Below are 17,243 nucleotides of genomic sequence, written 5' to 3' on the forward strand. Positions count from 1 at the left end.
ATCCTGATTACATTGTGGGGGGAGGGAGAGCCGAGTGGGAGGAGGGAGAGCCCAGTGTGGGGGAGGAATGGCTGTTTCACTGTAAAACCATCCTGTTTGAAAAGAGATTTGATGGATTTTCAATTTGACTGAAGGAAGCCAACATTGATAGATTTGAAAGACATGAAGAAATGCTGTGTCCCCATGATGCACTCCTCCCTTTTCTGCTCTCCACCCCCGTTGAAAATGTAAAGACACAAACTACTTGAAGGTTGAATAATGTAGCTGCATGGGGACAACTGCCTGAGTAAAGATTATAAACCGTAAAACAGGAGGGGACTTTTTGAAGGGAAATTGGACACAGGGAGGTCAAGAGGGCATTTTAACAATATAATGTTTGCTGTGCAGGGTTGACCTTCTTTCTTCATTCTGCTTTGTGACAATCCTGAATATTTCTGTGGTGAATGAGTGGTGGTTAGCATGCTTCCTTCTTACCTAGAATCTTACCATGGATACTGATAGATGGGAGACATCCCTCTATGACCACCCAGTTCATATACCACAGAGAGAACTCCATTCACTGACCATGGAGAAGAAAGTAGAGGTGTGTTTCAAGGTTCCTGTAGAGTCCAGTCCACAGCAAAGATGTTCATGTAGAGATGCAGGCGAAGAGAACCAATTGGACTCCATTCTGGAGCATAGCAGGAGGTTATATCAAAGCCAGTGCCTTTTCTATATGAACTAAGTCTTCCCAGGAGGCAACATGAATAAGGAGTCCAGGAGGTTTAGGAATAGAACCTGAGATGAGTAGGTCCACACTCCATCTCCAACCCTACAATATACTCAAGGAAAGCAGAGGTAATTACTGGTGGCTTCTGCTCATGACAGAGGCTGAGGAGACACATTCTGACTAGGAAGCCAAAAGGGCCTGACAGACACACCTGGACACCTGCATGTCTTTAGAATTCTGCCTTAGACACTTATTTATGGGATTAGAGAATAATCCAATTAAAGCAACAACAACATTCACTACCCAGTCAATTTACTTCTTTCTATAATGATTTAATTGGAGGCAATACAAATGTAAGCCCCTTTCTTAGTAAATTTATTGTTCCTTGCTACACTGTGTGAAACTTTAGCCCTCTTTATATTTACCCTTTTAAAAAAAAAGAAAAAAGAAAAGCCCCACAAAACTTAGGTGGCTTATGGCTCTGTATTTATTTTTTTAGTGAGAGGCTCAAATTGAGGGGCAAATCATAGAAACAAAGTAACAACCAAGAGGTAAAACTCCAAATTCACATGCAAACTTTCCTTAGATGTTTGTTTTGGGGTGGAAAGAGGGACAAGACACCAAAAAAATCCTGGAAGAAAGCAAAAACTAAAATCCTGAAAAAGTTGAGCCAACATTTCAGCTGCCACTCATTGTAGGGGATAATGAGATTGGAGTTTGAATCCCACCAGAGAGAGGGTCTTAATAATAAGCATTTCAGACTTTCCTTTAAAACCCTAGAAGTACCATAACCCTTCCCTGTTTTAGAACTAAGAATTTGCTGGAAGCCTAAGGGCAAAACTGGAATTAATCTGGAAGCAATATAAACTAATCCTGCACAAGATTAAGGTGATTTGTTAATATTTTAACTCCTGTTAGAACAAATACTGACATTCTTCAGAGGTGTACTAAAAATCAGAATGATGATAATATATAACATGTTTGACACATGGTAAAAAAATGAGATATACAAAGTGCAGCATAATAAGACACATTAAAAAATAGCAACTAAGCCTGGTAAGTGTGGCTCAGTAGTTGAGTGTGGGCCTATGAACCAGGAGATCATGGTTCAATTCCCAGTCAGGGCACTTGCCAGGGTTGTGCTGGATCCCCAGTAAGGGGTGTGCAGGAGGCAGCTGATCAATGATACTCATCATTGATGTCTCAATCTCTTTTTCCCTCTCCCTTCCTCTCTGAAGTCAATAAAAATATAAAATGTAACAGTCTTTATAAACCAACAAAACCTGAAATGCAACCAGAAAATAAAAACATTCAATTAACTATTTCTAATAGTTCAAGAACTTAAAAGAAAAATGGTCACGATGTTTATATGATCAATGAGTGTACAGTAGAGAATCTCAGCAAATATATGAAAACTATTTTTTAAAAGCAAAAAAGAGAATTCTAGAACTAAAATTTATAATGCCCAAAAAGAAAAGTTTGTGCATGGGTTTTATTTTAATTTTTTAATATTTTTGAAATTACAGTTGACATTGAATATTATATTAATTTCAGGTGTACAGCGTAGTCATTAGACATTTACATAACTTACAAAGTCACATATGGAGAAAAAATATTCACAATGAAAATATCTAACAAAGGACATATATCTAATATACATAAAGAAGTTCTAAATCTCAATGATGAACATGTAAAAAAACAATAAAAAAAGGTCCAAATACTTGAACAGACTATGAAAAAAGTCATGTGTGTATTTAATAAGTACATGGTAAGGTTTTTATAATCAGCTTTCATTAAGGAAATGGAAATTAAAACTATAATGCTATCTTTTTATATGTACTATATGGCTAAAATTAACAAAACTGATAATTAACAAAAGTTACAAAATTAACAAAAAATTTTGAGGATATAGAGTAAACAAAACTCATATACTTTCTGGTGAGAATGTAAAACAGTACAGCTACTTGCAAAATATTTTAGCAGTTTCTTAGAATGTTAAATATTCTATTCCCATATGATCAACTGATTCTTTCTCAAGATATTTATCAAAGAAAATAAAAATATGTGCCCCAAAGAAAGCCTAGAACAAGAATTCTGTATAAGATTCATTCAATAGTGAAACAATCCAAATATCACCACTAGGAAAGTAGATAATTAGATAATATTCCCCAATAATGTTATGAATAACACATATAAATAAATGCACACATATAAATATGTAATATACATTTACATACAAACATATATATATTCAACAGCATGGTCAAATTTCAAAAATATTATGTTAAGCAAAATAAGTCAGGCAAAAAACAGTACATACTGTCTGATGATGCCGTTTATATTATCTTCAAGGGCAGCAAGAGAATTCTATGTGATTAAAATAAGAGCAGAGTGTGCCTATAATAGTTGAGGCACAAGATAAATTTTGGAGGTAAATTAAGTATTCTATATCTAATTACACAGTCTTATACACTGATAAAACTTATGAAATGATATATTTAAAATCTGAACTTGCTAATTTCACCTTAATAAAAATCCTATTGATAAAATAAATATTATCCTTATAAATAAGCATAATTGGGAATAGTGCTGTGTGACAGACCTTATTGGATCTTCATTAATAAACTACAAGGTGGGTACTGTTAATATCCACATTTTTGCACCTGGGAAGATTAAAGTTTAGAAAGGCTACGTTACTTGCCTAATATAATCTATAGAGTTCATTATATAGTTCATGGCAGAACAGATTTTAAATCCAGGCAATCCGATGTGAGAAATTGAACTCGTATGCATGGTTGTAAACCATTTCTCAATAACATGATTCTGGTAATAAATAAAATAGCTATTAATTCACTTCTTTAATCATCAGCTATAATAAAACTTTAGAGGCAACATGATATAATACAAAGAGCATACAGTTCGGAATCAGAAATCTTGGCTTTGTCATTAACTCTGTGACTTTGGGAAAATTACTTCATTTCTCTCTGTCATATTTTCTCATCAATAAAATGATGGGTGATACTTTTCAGTTTTAACAGTTAGTGACTATAAGTTGAATAGCATTTCCTTGTGAGTGACATGGGAAGAGATATCTATAGCTCTTTCAAATGTTAGCTTCTTTAATTGCAGCATGATATTACAAGGGTTAATGTTCATGTTATTGGATACAGTATTAAAATAACTGAGAAGAAAAAGTTTGGCTTAGTTATCTCAGTCTTAATCTTCTCAAATCTCATGGGAGAGTGAAAATACCTCATTGCTCAGGATACTAGATGAACCAGATGTAGAAGTCAGGTCTGTTTCCCCAAGCTTGAATTGGGGCTGGCCTTCAATTCGTTTTGTGCAATAGAATATGTGTATAAGTTCTGAAGTCTGAGCCCAAAGACATCTCCACTTCCATTCCCATCCTCTTGTAATGATCCTACCACCATGTAAGAACATCCGTCCTCCATGACAGCAGGGTATTTACTTGCCATATCTAATGCACTTTCCCCAGCACCCAGAAGAGGACCTGGCACATAGTAGATGCTCATTGAAAATCTGTTGAAATCTAAAAGTTGAATCTTATAAGGTATCTTCCAGATGCATGTCATTGCACATTTGAATAACAGTGTATGAATCTTCAGATCCTAAGCTGACCAATCTTTTGAAATCAGTGTGTGTGTGTGTGTGTGTGTGTGTGTGTGTATTTTAAATGTCAAATTGTGGTCTGAAAATTGTAAACATTCTCAACATTTATACATGATGTAAAAACTTTGATCAAGGCTGTGAATTATCTTGTAATGATTCTCAGATGTCCTTGGCAATCATGACATGGTAAAGCCGACTTTCCTTGGGCAAATGTCTCTCATTGCTAATAGCATGCCTCCCAGGGACTTTCTCTTAGACTTTGGAGTCACAGAAGTGTCATTACTGTGACACTGTTAGTGGATGGGACTGGTAGAGCAGGCAGCCTGGAACTAGAGCATGAATTTCCTTCTCTGTTGGTTTTAGAATCCCTTCAAGTATTGAAGGATTGTAAACTGCGAGTAAAGTAAAAGACATGTGAAAATGGCAGCAATAGTTTATAATATTCCTGGAATTTTTTAAAAAATAATTTCATATTTTTTGTGGTTCTATTGAAAAGTGAATCAGTTCTTAAATGATTGATTTCATTTTTTTAAAGTTTAATTGTGATAATAAAAACACACCTATATATAAAATCATTATTGCCACCATTACCATTTATTTGATACAGTTTGCATGAGCAGAAAACAAATGTGAAAACAGAAAATACAATATGGATCTACCAAACTGTAGGAAGACTTTCAGTTTAAAATCTTAAGACCGTTTCATTGAGGAAACTAATGTTAGCATCTCAGATTAATACTTTAAAGAAAACAGGTGTTCTTTAAATTTACAGAAAATATATTTTAAATTTCTACTCTCGTTGTCAAAAAGTGAGAGGTTTTTTTGTTTGTTTTTAAAATATATTTTATTGATTTTTTACAGAGAAGAAGGGAGAGAGACAGAGAGTTAGAAACATCGATGAGAGAGAAACATCGACCAGCTGCCTCCTGCACATCTCCTACCGGGGATGTGCCCGCAACCCAGGTACATGCCCTTGACCGGAATCGAACCTAGGACCCTTCAGTCCGCAGGCCGACGCTCTATCCACTGAGCCAAACCGGTTTCGGCAAAAAAGTGAGAGGTTTAAGCAAGAAAACTGATACACTTTTTAAGTCTTATCAGAAATTTTAATGTCATGCCCAAGTCACAACTGTTAAGATTTTTTACATTTCTCTCATCTGCATATAGCCTAATCATCATAATACTGAGCTCACAGAGCTCTCTGGATGAAATGAATTAATATATGTAAACAATTTATAAAATTTCTGGCTCATATTAAATGTTCAAAATATTATCTATTATTATTATTACTTATTGTTCTATTGTTTAACAACAATCAGCAACATTTATTAATACCTAATTGCTAACAGGCCTCAATTGAGGTATCATTTAAAGTTTCATTAAACATATTTCTTGCCCTTGAACAGATAATAAATCAGTGACTTAATTTTCTATGATTCTCATTTTTACTGGAACACAAAATAAGCCCTTTGCCAACACTCTTCCAGGTTTCATAAACAAATATCCAACTGCCCAGTAGACCCCTTCACTTAGCAGTCTCCCAAAACAACTAACTCAGTGTATCTAAGACATAGATTCTTGCAAGATCTTTCTCACAAAAAATGCATTTCAAGTCTCTCTGTGGACTCTCTTCTTTCTCCCACATGAAATGCCAAGCATATCCCACAGCTCTTCCTATTCAAGCTAATAGATGAGTAGGTTCTTTACCAAGTATTAACATGTGCAATTCAACTTAGCATAAGACTCTAACACTTTGCAATTTGAAATATTCCTGTGGCACTGAAAAGATTATTTCAGGATAAGAAACCTGATAAGGGAAGGGGGAAATAATTTCTTTCTTGGCATACTTTCCCTCATTCTGTTGCTAGCTCAGAACTCTCTGCCCCACCACCACATTCACACCCAAACACGTACGTACCCTATAGCTGCTTTTTAACAAGGGTGAGGAGGAGAAAAGATACCACTCAACTAGTACATTATAATCTGGTGTCAGGGCCTTAGATACACAATTACTGTCTCTCTCTTGTGAGGCTCTTTTAACAGTTCCTAGGCGATGCCCACTAAAGGCCACCAAAAGCAGTTTTCTGGTTCTGACAATGCATCTGAGTGGTAGCGATGATCTCCCTCAGTTTCTGCACCTCTAGGTAGACCTCAGTATCTTTGTCCTTTATGTGGACTCAAGATGGCCCATAGCCAATCCCCTTTCCTAGGAGTTAACATCTGACTCATGGTGAACACACAGTTTTGTTGCCAAGCTCTGAAAGTGCAGAATGTTTCCAATACATCCAGTCTCTTCCTCTGTTACCAGAAAGCTCTAGTCACAGCCTCTTGCCTTTAGACTATTACAGTTCTGAGTCATGTGTAGATCCCCAAGTCCTCTGCATTTGCCAAGGGACACATATCATTCTCTTTGAGTGGTTCTCTTGAACTCCAAATCTGTGGCTTAAAATGAGGGGCAGAATTCACAAAAGCTAAAAAGTTGAAGCAATCCAAGTGTCCATCAAAGGATAAATGGGTAAGAAAATTGTATGCATACAATGAGATATTCAGCCTTAAAAAGAATGCAGTTCTGACATATGCAACAACAAGATTGTTATGCTAAGTGAAATTAGCCAGTCATCAAAAGACAGACACTGCATGATTCTAAGAACATGAGATACTTAGAGTAGTCAGAATTATAGACAGGAAGTGACACAATTGCCAGGGACAGTGGTGTGGGGGAATGAAGATTAATGGGTATAGATGTTCAGTTTTACAAGATGAAATGAGTTCTGGAGATGGATGGTAGTGATGGTTACACAACATTATGACAATAAATAGGAGAGATAATTTCTTTGTCATTAACTCAATTCGTATTAATAGGGCAGCTACTTACTTCACTTTTTTTATAAGGTTTATTTCTACTTGATGGGATCCTATTTCTAATAGAAATCATTTTGCACTTAATCTTCAGAAACCTAGGCAAACCAGATCAAATCAATTTATCAATCCATTCATTCGCTCATTTAACAAATACTACTGATTTCTATTACAGTTTCACACGCTGTGCCAGGTACAGTGGATATAAAAGTGAGTAAGTCATGGTTTTTGTCCTCAAGCCTCACACAGGTTCACAAGGAAGGCAGTCTGGTGTTCACTTTTAAGGCACTATATACACGTTTTAGAAAAACAGTTAAGATGGTGAAATATTTGTTGGAATTCTAAGAAATTACACATGGCTGGTTGTGGGAATTGATATTGAGTGGAATGTCAGTGAAAACTTTTTGAAATCACCATAGTTCGTTGATGTTATATTGGTAAAATTCGATACTTTCATACTTTTGTTACTCTCCTCCACATTTCCATTAATCAATGTCAAATTAATTACTCAGTGAAAGTTATGTTAGACCTGATATTGACTTTAGAAAATATTCAACCAAAGGTTCTTTTTGTAAATAATAATAATGATAATGATAATGATAATAATAATAATAATAATAATTTAAGCCCAGAGAAATTTAATGACTGATACCATGTTACTGAGTTGATTTATGACAGAGCCACAATGAGAAATGCAGATTTTCTGTTTGCTAGGCCTCAAATATCCCCTCCACCCCCAAGTACTTACCCCCATGAAAATAACTTCAATTTGTAGTTTAAGACAAAGATAAAGAATATTCCTGTAAAGTATTTATATTTTAGTTCTTATTTTCTAATCTTTTTAAATCCTCACCTGAAGATATGTTTTTGTTAATTTGAGAGAGAGAGAGAGAGAGAGAGAGAGAGAGAGAAACATCAGTGTGAGAGAGAAACACCAATTGGTTGCCTCCTGTTCGTGCCCGACCAGGGGTTGAACCACAATCTGGGTATGTGCCCTGACCTACCACCTTTTGGTGTACTTGTGTACAGGACGATGCTCCAACCAACTGCGTCACACTGGCTAGGGCAGTTCTTCTTATCCAGTACTCTGCAATATATGAGATTGTTTCCTGTTTATTTAATCCAGTCTTCAAAGGATGATTTTCTTTATTTGAATCCTGACATTTAACTATTTGATATAGAAGTATCATGGTTATCAATTATGATACTGGGGATGCAGAAGAAGGGAGTACTTACTGTGAGGCATAGGGGGTGGGATTCAGTTAGGTGGGTTGGTGGCTTAAAGTCTAGTTTAATGATAGAAATTGGTTTGAACCATTGAGTTGGTGACATTCTCAACCTCCTACTCTTCCCTTCAGACAATATTCTTTTATTTCTTTCTTGGAATCTTGATTCTACTCAGGTAATTAGCGAACTGACAGCCAAACCTTTTATTGTGGATACTTTTAAAAAGTACTTTGTGTACCTTACATCTACAGAAATGTAAGCAGTGATTTTAAGTTTTATTTCTATTTGAGAAAAATGTGTTCATTTCAACTGGGGTGGCATAAAGTATGAGCAAAGAAAAATGAAAAATAAAAATTCATGCTTTCAAACATTTTTCATTTTTCTTTAGATCATATTAACCTTGTCATCTCCATCTGTCTGAGGAGAACCCATTTAGTCATTTATCATTTTATTTTAGACTTTGAGCTTCAGTTTTAAGTGAATGGAAAATTCAAACTCTATATGATATGTAGCTATTAAATTAAAGGGACTGTTTTTAAATTACTTATGTATTTATAAATTTGTACTTAATTTATGATTATATAATTAAATTCAGGGCCATATTTGACTGTTTTATGAATAATTCTTGAGTAAAATACCATGCTTTTCTATTTATTTTTTAAGAAGCTAAAATATTAATTTGTGTTGAGACAGGTTTTAAGTAAGAAGAAAATAAAAATAGCACAATCCACTTTTGATAAGAGAGGTAAGATAATCTTAAAAATAGGGAAATATAAATGTTTCACCAAGACTATTCACTAATATTAAGAGATATGGGAAATGTCTGTGATATTTTCCTAAATAAGTAAATAGGATGAAGGGGGTATGCATTATATAATTTTATATAGATATAGAACTAAATAAACTGGGTGTATTATGGAATACCACAGAGTTCTATGGAGTACTATACAAAGATGAAAATGAATAGGGTAGAAAGAACTACCATGTTTAGGTTGAAAAGTCTTAATGTCAATACATTTATTTAATTATTATGGTATGATCTCATTTTCAAATAGAATCATGCATTAGAAGAGTTTTTAAATCTTAGACTTAAAGGGAAAATTGTGATGGAATTTTGAACAGGGTTTAATCTGAAGGGAATCTTAAAGATCATCTGCTCCAACCTTCCTATTATATGAATGGGGAAATTGAGTTCTGAAACAGGGATGTGACCTGCCTCAGATCTTAGTATCCTGAATTTCACATCGACATATGTCGAAATTGATCCCTGATGGTGAGGGAAATGTGGGAGTGATGCCAAACTGGCTTTCCACATAGGGGGGATCACAACAATATTCTTTCAGGGTTCCAGAACACCTCTTCCACATTAGGTGCTTCTAGTTTCTGTAGAATCAGCATGCCTTAGTACTTCAGATTTTGAGTGCTGGAATGAGAAACATTTGAATTGGAATTCTGGATTGGCCATCTTCAGTTTTAAATCTCTGTTAGTTTTCTTAACCCATCTGAGGTATTTTTTCCTGTTGTATATAATGGGAATAACAATCAGAGTATTCTGTGAGAATTGTTTCCAAGGCTTAAGTAACATGGAAACATTGGAATTTACCCTTCTACCGTTCTGTAGTGCCAAGGTCCACCTAATCTTTTTAAGAGGTGCAGGTTGCAACCAGAGATTTGCTTCAAGTTCTCAGTTGGCAGAGTAGTCTCGGCACAAGATAAGTCTTCCCCTATATTTTTCTACATTTCGGCTAATACTTATAATTCTAACACCTGGTTATCCTTTGCTCATGTGTACAATCTATGTGGAAGTTGCAAGAGCCATTATCAAATATACTTACCACTTGTTTACCCAATAGCTGATATTACCACCAATCTTCATTTTCCAGGGACTTCAAAGCACAAACTATAAATCTCATATAATCAGTAGACCAAGAATTATGGAATCAGGCATTCCATTATCTGCCTTATTTTTATATTTGTTTAATATGTTTAATCCAGCAGCATCTTAATGCCATTTTAGTTTGTTTTGTGCATGTGTAGCAGGCAGGATTCCACCTATTACAGACATAGGGGTTATAATTTCTGCCTACCCATTTCCAGGCAAGTAGGGCACAAATGAACCCCAAGTAAGTCCGCACATGCCATCACATTTGGTCTAAAGATTAGTGGCTGAATTAGAAATTAATCAAGGTGGTAAATGGTTAGTATCATGTATAAGACTACTACTGAGATATGATCTTGGCTGTATTCATTATTACTGTATCTTCTTATTATTACTGGAATATAGTGTGACCAGAAAGAACATTATTATAGTATAGAATCCAATAGTGTTAAATCTAAACTAAGCTCTTAATGTTCATTTAATTTAACCCACTCATTTTATGAATGTCATACTAACCCCTGTGACTTTATACAGGTTATCTAAATTTGTTGTCTTGCATATTTCCAATCATTACATAGAAATAATAATCCTATATATGCATAACCTCAATAAAGTTGTGGAGGGAATTGGTGGGCATGAAATAACTTTAAAATTCTGAAAACCCATAAGTCATAATAAAAGCATGATAGCTTATTTTTATCCCAATTTCACACTTAAATAAAGCATATTTCCATGTAGTGTAAAATAATGTTTTATTCCATTCCATTCAGGACATGCACCTAACATTTCTCACCTCTTGATCTTATCCTTTTATGAGGACTAAGAATCTAAAAACAACCAAGTAGGATGTGGGTCTCATGATATTTGTACAGAAGCGTGAGTGAGACACATTTCTATATTTAAAGTGAAAATTCTTTGGCCTGATTAAAGAGAAGGTGAATCTATTCAAAGATTTCTGTTTTTACTTTTTTAGTTCTAGAGACCAAATTAAATTTAATCAATTAATTTTAGGATCTTGATGGTGGGGGAGAGGGGAGGAGATAAAATAGGATGAACAGGTAATATTACAAAAAGGCAAAGGGAACCTTTTATAGCACCTTGGGTGATAAAAAATACAAAATATGCTTTTATAAAATGATTTTTCTAATAAGAGTATATGTATAATCAGTTTCATTTGTTTGCTTCTCTTCCCATTCTGCCATCCAGAATAAGTTCTAAGAATCTATTGACATGGCCTAAGTCAGTGATGGCAAACCTATGACACGCGTGTCAGAGGTGACACACAAACTCATTTTTTTGGTTGATTTTTTTTTGTTAAATGGCATTTAAATATATAAAATAAATATCAAAAATATAAATCTTTGTTTTACTATGGTTGCAAATATCAAAAAATTTCTATATGTGACATGGCACCAGAGTTAAGTTAGGGTTTTTCAAAATGCTGACACGCCGAGCTCAAAAGGTTCACCATCACTGGCCTAAGTTCTCTAATTACCATATCTTTTGAGGAAAAGGTAGAGAAAAGAATAGAATAAATTTTAGAAGCATTTCTCAAAGTCTGTTACACAAATTACTAACCCCATTAGTGTGATTCTCCAAGGAGGAAAACGTCATCATGATCAAATTAATTTGTGGAAAAGTGTGTACAATGTCTCCCACTTAGAAGAGAATCAAAATGCAGTTCAGTGTTTCACATCCTCTAAAATGTGCTGTAGTAAACTTACTATCTTTGTTTGACAATGTATTTCCCAACCTTATTTGCCCATGGAAACATATTTTACAGAACTTGTATTAGATGAAATCAACTTTTTGGTAAAGAACTGGCTGGTTGTGAGTGTTGAGGAAGTAGTGAGGTGGACCTTACACATTTCACATATAATATGGGAACAAAAACCTCTGTGAGTTGATGTTACTACCTTCTACTTCCCACAACTCTTTCTGGGGGTCTGATATCTTTGATTTACTTTCCTTGCAAGGGACAATTCACAATGTAATAATAGTAATATATCATCAAGTGGTCAGGTTTCTTCAATTGGTCAAGCATATTTCATAGCTCCTAAAACAAAAATAGCTTCTCAAATGAATCAAAGTATTAAACCAGTTACAGTTTTCAGTGCCTTGCTTGCTTGTGGTGTGTGTGCATGTGTGTATAGTATGTGCATGTGTGTGTGTGCGCACACACATACATACACATCTACCCCCAAAAACATACAGACTTAACTGGGCTAAAATCCTAGCTTCTGTGAGAGTCAAAATGATAGCATTTATAATTCTTAACAGTTCTCTCTTTTTTATAAAATCTCATATATGCCACAAATAAGATCTAGAGAGTGGCAAAGGTTGTGTCTTCCCAAAACCATATCACAGGCAGCAAAGAGGTAATCATGATAGTAGCTAAGGCCAGGAATATCAATAAATACTGTTTGTTTTGTTTTATCTCTTTTTTAGATTTTGTTCTTGGTTTGAATTTTTATTTACTAAAAATAAATACCTATTTTAAACACAACTATTATACCATTTTCTATCATTATTCATTAAATGATTTTTAAATTAAAGATCAAGTAGATACAAGAGAATATTTATGAAATACTTGTAAAGGATAAAGAAGAAAGATATGGTAATTCCCAGTGGGCACACCATTCAATTTAATTAAAAGATTATTATCATCAGCCTGATATGTACCCAATCCCTTTCCCACCTCCTTGTCTAAATCCTCAGAGTAGCCACTAAAGTATGTTGAATTTCTTTATTTAGTTCTATATGCATATCCCTAAAAATTTTCTGTTTCATTTGAAATATATCTTAATGGGATAATACTATATATTCTTTACTTTTCACTCAATTTACATATTGTGATTTATCATTGTTGTTTTAGGTAGCTATTACACAATTGTCTCTGCTGTAGACTAGTCCATTGAATTAGTATACTATATACCATTGACCTCTTCTAAGATTGGTGGTTATTTGGAAAGTTCACTGTTGTTGTTTTTCAATTCAAATTATTATTTTATAAACATTTTCAAAGTCTTCTTGAGAATGTATAGGGCATATACTTAGGAATAGAAGTGCTGAGCCTCAAAAAATGTGTAAATATTCTTTTGATGAGGTATTTTCTAAACTATTTTTCAAAGTTATTTCATCAATTTACTCTCCCACAAGCAATGTATATTCTAGTAGTTTGACACTGTCACTGACATTTGATATCTACTTACCATTTTTAAAGAGGTATTAAGATTACCCATTTATAGTCCCTAAGCCATGATTAAGTACATAATCTTTATCATTTCTAATCAGTGATTAAGTGCATAATCCTTGTCCTCTCATTTAGAAAACTTTTACATTCATCACATATTCCCTCACAAAATATTCCTATAGCAATTTCTGTGAGTGCATGGAGCTGACTTCCTACGGAATATGTATAACCTTTGTTCATTTAACTGATGAATGTATCACATATAATGACTGAGATATATTTAAGTATTGATTACTAACTATGCCCTGAAAAATCAAAAGACACAAAATGAGAAATGAAAATGCAAGGTTAGCAAGCATGTGTACTTAGCATGGGGAAAATCACAATCAATCAGTATTCCTTTGTATTTGCTTTAAAGACCTCTGCATTAAAATACATTTAAAAAGATGATATTCTTAACGTTTACTTACATCTTTTTAGCCAAAGATATGTTCTTAAATGAACTAATGATGCAATTATCGCTGGTATGCCTTATAATTAATGTATGTTAAGAATATGTCCTACCTGGCCAGCATTGCTCAGTGGTTGAGTGTCAACCTATGATTCTTGGAGAAGAAAGTTTCACTTTTTTTTTTTTAATTCTCACCTGAGGATATTTTTCCATTAAATTTTTTTAGAGAGAGGGAAAGACAGAGAGAAATATTGATGTGAGAGAAACACATCATTTGGTTGCCTCCTGCACACACCCCAAACAGGGCCCAGTCTGGGGAAGAGCCTGCAACGGAGGTACATGCCCTTGACTGGAATTGAACCCACAGGCCAACACTCTATCCACTGAGCCAAACTAGTGAGGGCAAGAAAGTATCACCATCTAACACCATTGCAACGAGACAGCAAGTGGGGCAGGGGAGAACAAAGAACATTTATTCTTCAAATAACCATCCCTAATGGACTTGGCAAAGGAGGTACAACAGAAGCAGAGGACTGAACATCTGTGAAACAAAAGCTTGAGGAGATAGAATGATTATTCAAGCAAGATATAAAGGAGTTAAAGTAATTTTGGTTAGCAGATCCTTCCTTCAGCAATCATGCATTATATATGGCACCTGTTATATCTTGTCTCTTTTCTAGATATTGAGTTTTGTTTTGGAAATATAGCTATTTCAAAATGATGTACAGAAGCCATAGAGAGTTCAGGTTTGGCCATGCTTACACAATCAGGCCTAAGCCGCAGTGAAGTGAAATTGTTTGCAATAAATCTCCAATAACACCTTGTCTAAGCTAACACAAAATAATTAAAGGGAGCGAAGAAAGCAGATGGCTCTACTCTCACCTTTAGAGATTATATCACTTCAATTAGTAGGAAGCAAAACGAAAAATGTGCTGTACCTTTTTGATAACAAGAATATAAATATTCTTTTAATCATAGTTTGCCATAACAAAACAATATGTAATTACAATTTGCAGTGCTATTTCAGAGATTTGATAGGCGTTGGATATCTTGTCCTCCAAACAAATAATATTCTTAAAGCCTTTCTCATGAGTGGTCCATTCTCCCCAGTGTTAGGCAAGTTTCTCACTACCTCTACAGACAGCTTTTATTTGATACTATCAGGCAACATTGCAAATAAAAATTTAACTCAAAGGTTACCTTAATATAGTAGGCAGACAATAAATTTGGCAGTGTATGTTATGTATATTGTTATGGTGATAAGAATTTTGTGATGTCTTTAATTTTTGTAATTTTAGCCTATATTATTTTTTGTTGCATTACAGGTAAACATTAGGGAAGAGTTTGGTTCATACAAGCTATGAACAGTTACTCAATTTGGGAAAACCAACTAAACAATAGTGCCCAAATGACTGTTGGGTATTCTGACCACATTTCCCCCATTTTCTTGGTTGATTATCACTTTTCCTAACATATCAGTAAAAGAGAAACTCACCACCATGTCATGAATGGACACACCCCTTCCACTAAGCAGATCACTCTCACTATTTGAACCATGTTCAAAGAGATTAACAATGGGAGAAGGGAGCCTTTGAAATGGTAAGGAACAAGTAAGGAAAAAGTATCATTCTCTTTGAAGTTACACTATCATAGGAGCCAATTATTCTCTTCAAAAAATGTTCTTACTATAAAGCAATAGCCGTGATTAGAAAGAATATTAGCAATAGAAGGATGCATCTCTATCTGAAGAGTTCAACGGCTCTCCCTCTGAATCAATATAAAAGGAATAGATAGCAAATTTGAATTTGAATGAACTAATCTCAACGCTTGACAGACATGGACTCCAGGCTTCAAAATGTTGAGTGTGTTATGCATTTTATCAACTTCAGTGTTAATTCTGCAAAAAGGAGGGGTGTCTCCCTTGACTAGCTAGTTAAATTAGATTTCATTTCTATTATACAGAGTGTCCCAAAAATGCATATACACTTTAACAGCTGATAGCTCAATTTTGAAAATGAAATGTCTTCTAATAAACTACCTATTCAAAGTATGTGTATACATTTTTTGGGACACACTATATTTAATTATTTCCATAAAATTTATTACTATTGGAAATTATTTTATTTATTTTTTCTCTTTTTTTTATGCTTATTGTTAGTCATCCTCACTAGAATGCGATTTCCACAGGGACTTTATCTGTCTTGTTTTAAATGCCTAGTGTCCAAGGAACCTAGACTCAATAAATATTAAATGAATTAACAAATGACTGAATAAAATAATAAAAAAATGAACACCACTTTGAGGTAGATTAGAAGTAGTCTTACTCTCTCTGAGCATACAATTTAATTGATAATCAAAAAATTATTTAACTGAGTTTGCATAACTCATATTAGCTCAGAGGCAAGATGGCAGAGGCATTGAAATCCTTAGTTTTGGATTCTGAGAGACCTTGGATGAACATTGCTTGCACAATGACTAGCTCCCAGAATTGTAACAAATCACTTAACCATCTTGGGTTTCAGTTTAATTTGCTACAAAATGGAGATAATTCTTTATAACTACATAGTGGGAAAGTTAAAACAGTCACCTATGTGTTTGACATAATAAATGTTTGACACCGTATGAAGTACTCAGTAAGTGGTAACTCTTGGGATTTATAATAGGAAATTTGTGGTGCTCCTCCTCCTGTACACAGTGAATTCATCTGTCCATAGATTGTCACTTGCAACAAATGTCAAATAGGATATTCCTTCATGTCCTTTAATCTTTAATTCTACATGTCAGAGTTTATATTTAGAATGGGAACATCAGTTATATGACAAGTAAGGAGTTGACACTGAGAGATTCTATATACTTTCTTCTCAGAGGCAATTTATCCACCTATATTTTGGAAATATTCCAAAGCTTTCTTCTGTAGAAATACACTGCAGGCAGTTGCAAGGAATGTCTGTATATGCCAATTGAGTGTTCTTTATTTCATATTGGATTGAGCTTACTGGAAGTAAATTATAAATCAAGGACATTTCCTTGCAATAGGTTTGTGATTTTACAAATGCATTTCTGGCAAATACAAAACATTTGGTTTTATTTTAACATTCACAAACATTGCTTTAGAGTGGAGAGAAGGATGTGAGCTGAATTAAGTCAGAATCAGAATGCCTGCATGACCTTGAGACATAAATATTGTCTCTAAGTTTTGTGAGTTATTTCCCCAATACTTTCTAGCTACTTAGGAAATACTATCACTTCTTTTCTTTTCTTTGGGGTTAGAAAATATCCTTTGGGGGAAAAATAA

This window comes from Myotis lucifugus, unplaced genomic scaffold, assembly GCF_000147115.1.
Source record: "Myotis lucifugus unplaced genomic scaffold, Myoluc2.0 scaffold_243, whole genome shotgun sequence".
NCBI classification, from domain to species: domain Eukaryota; kingdom Metazoa; phylum Chordata; class Mammalia; order Chiroptera; family Vespertilionidae; genus Myotis; species Myotis lucifugus.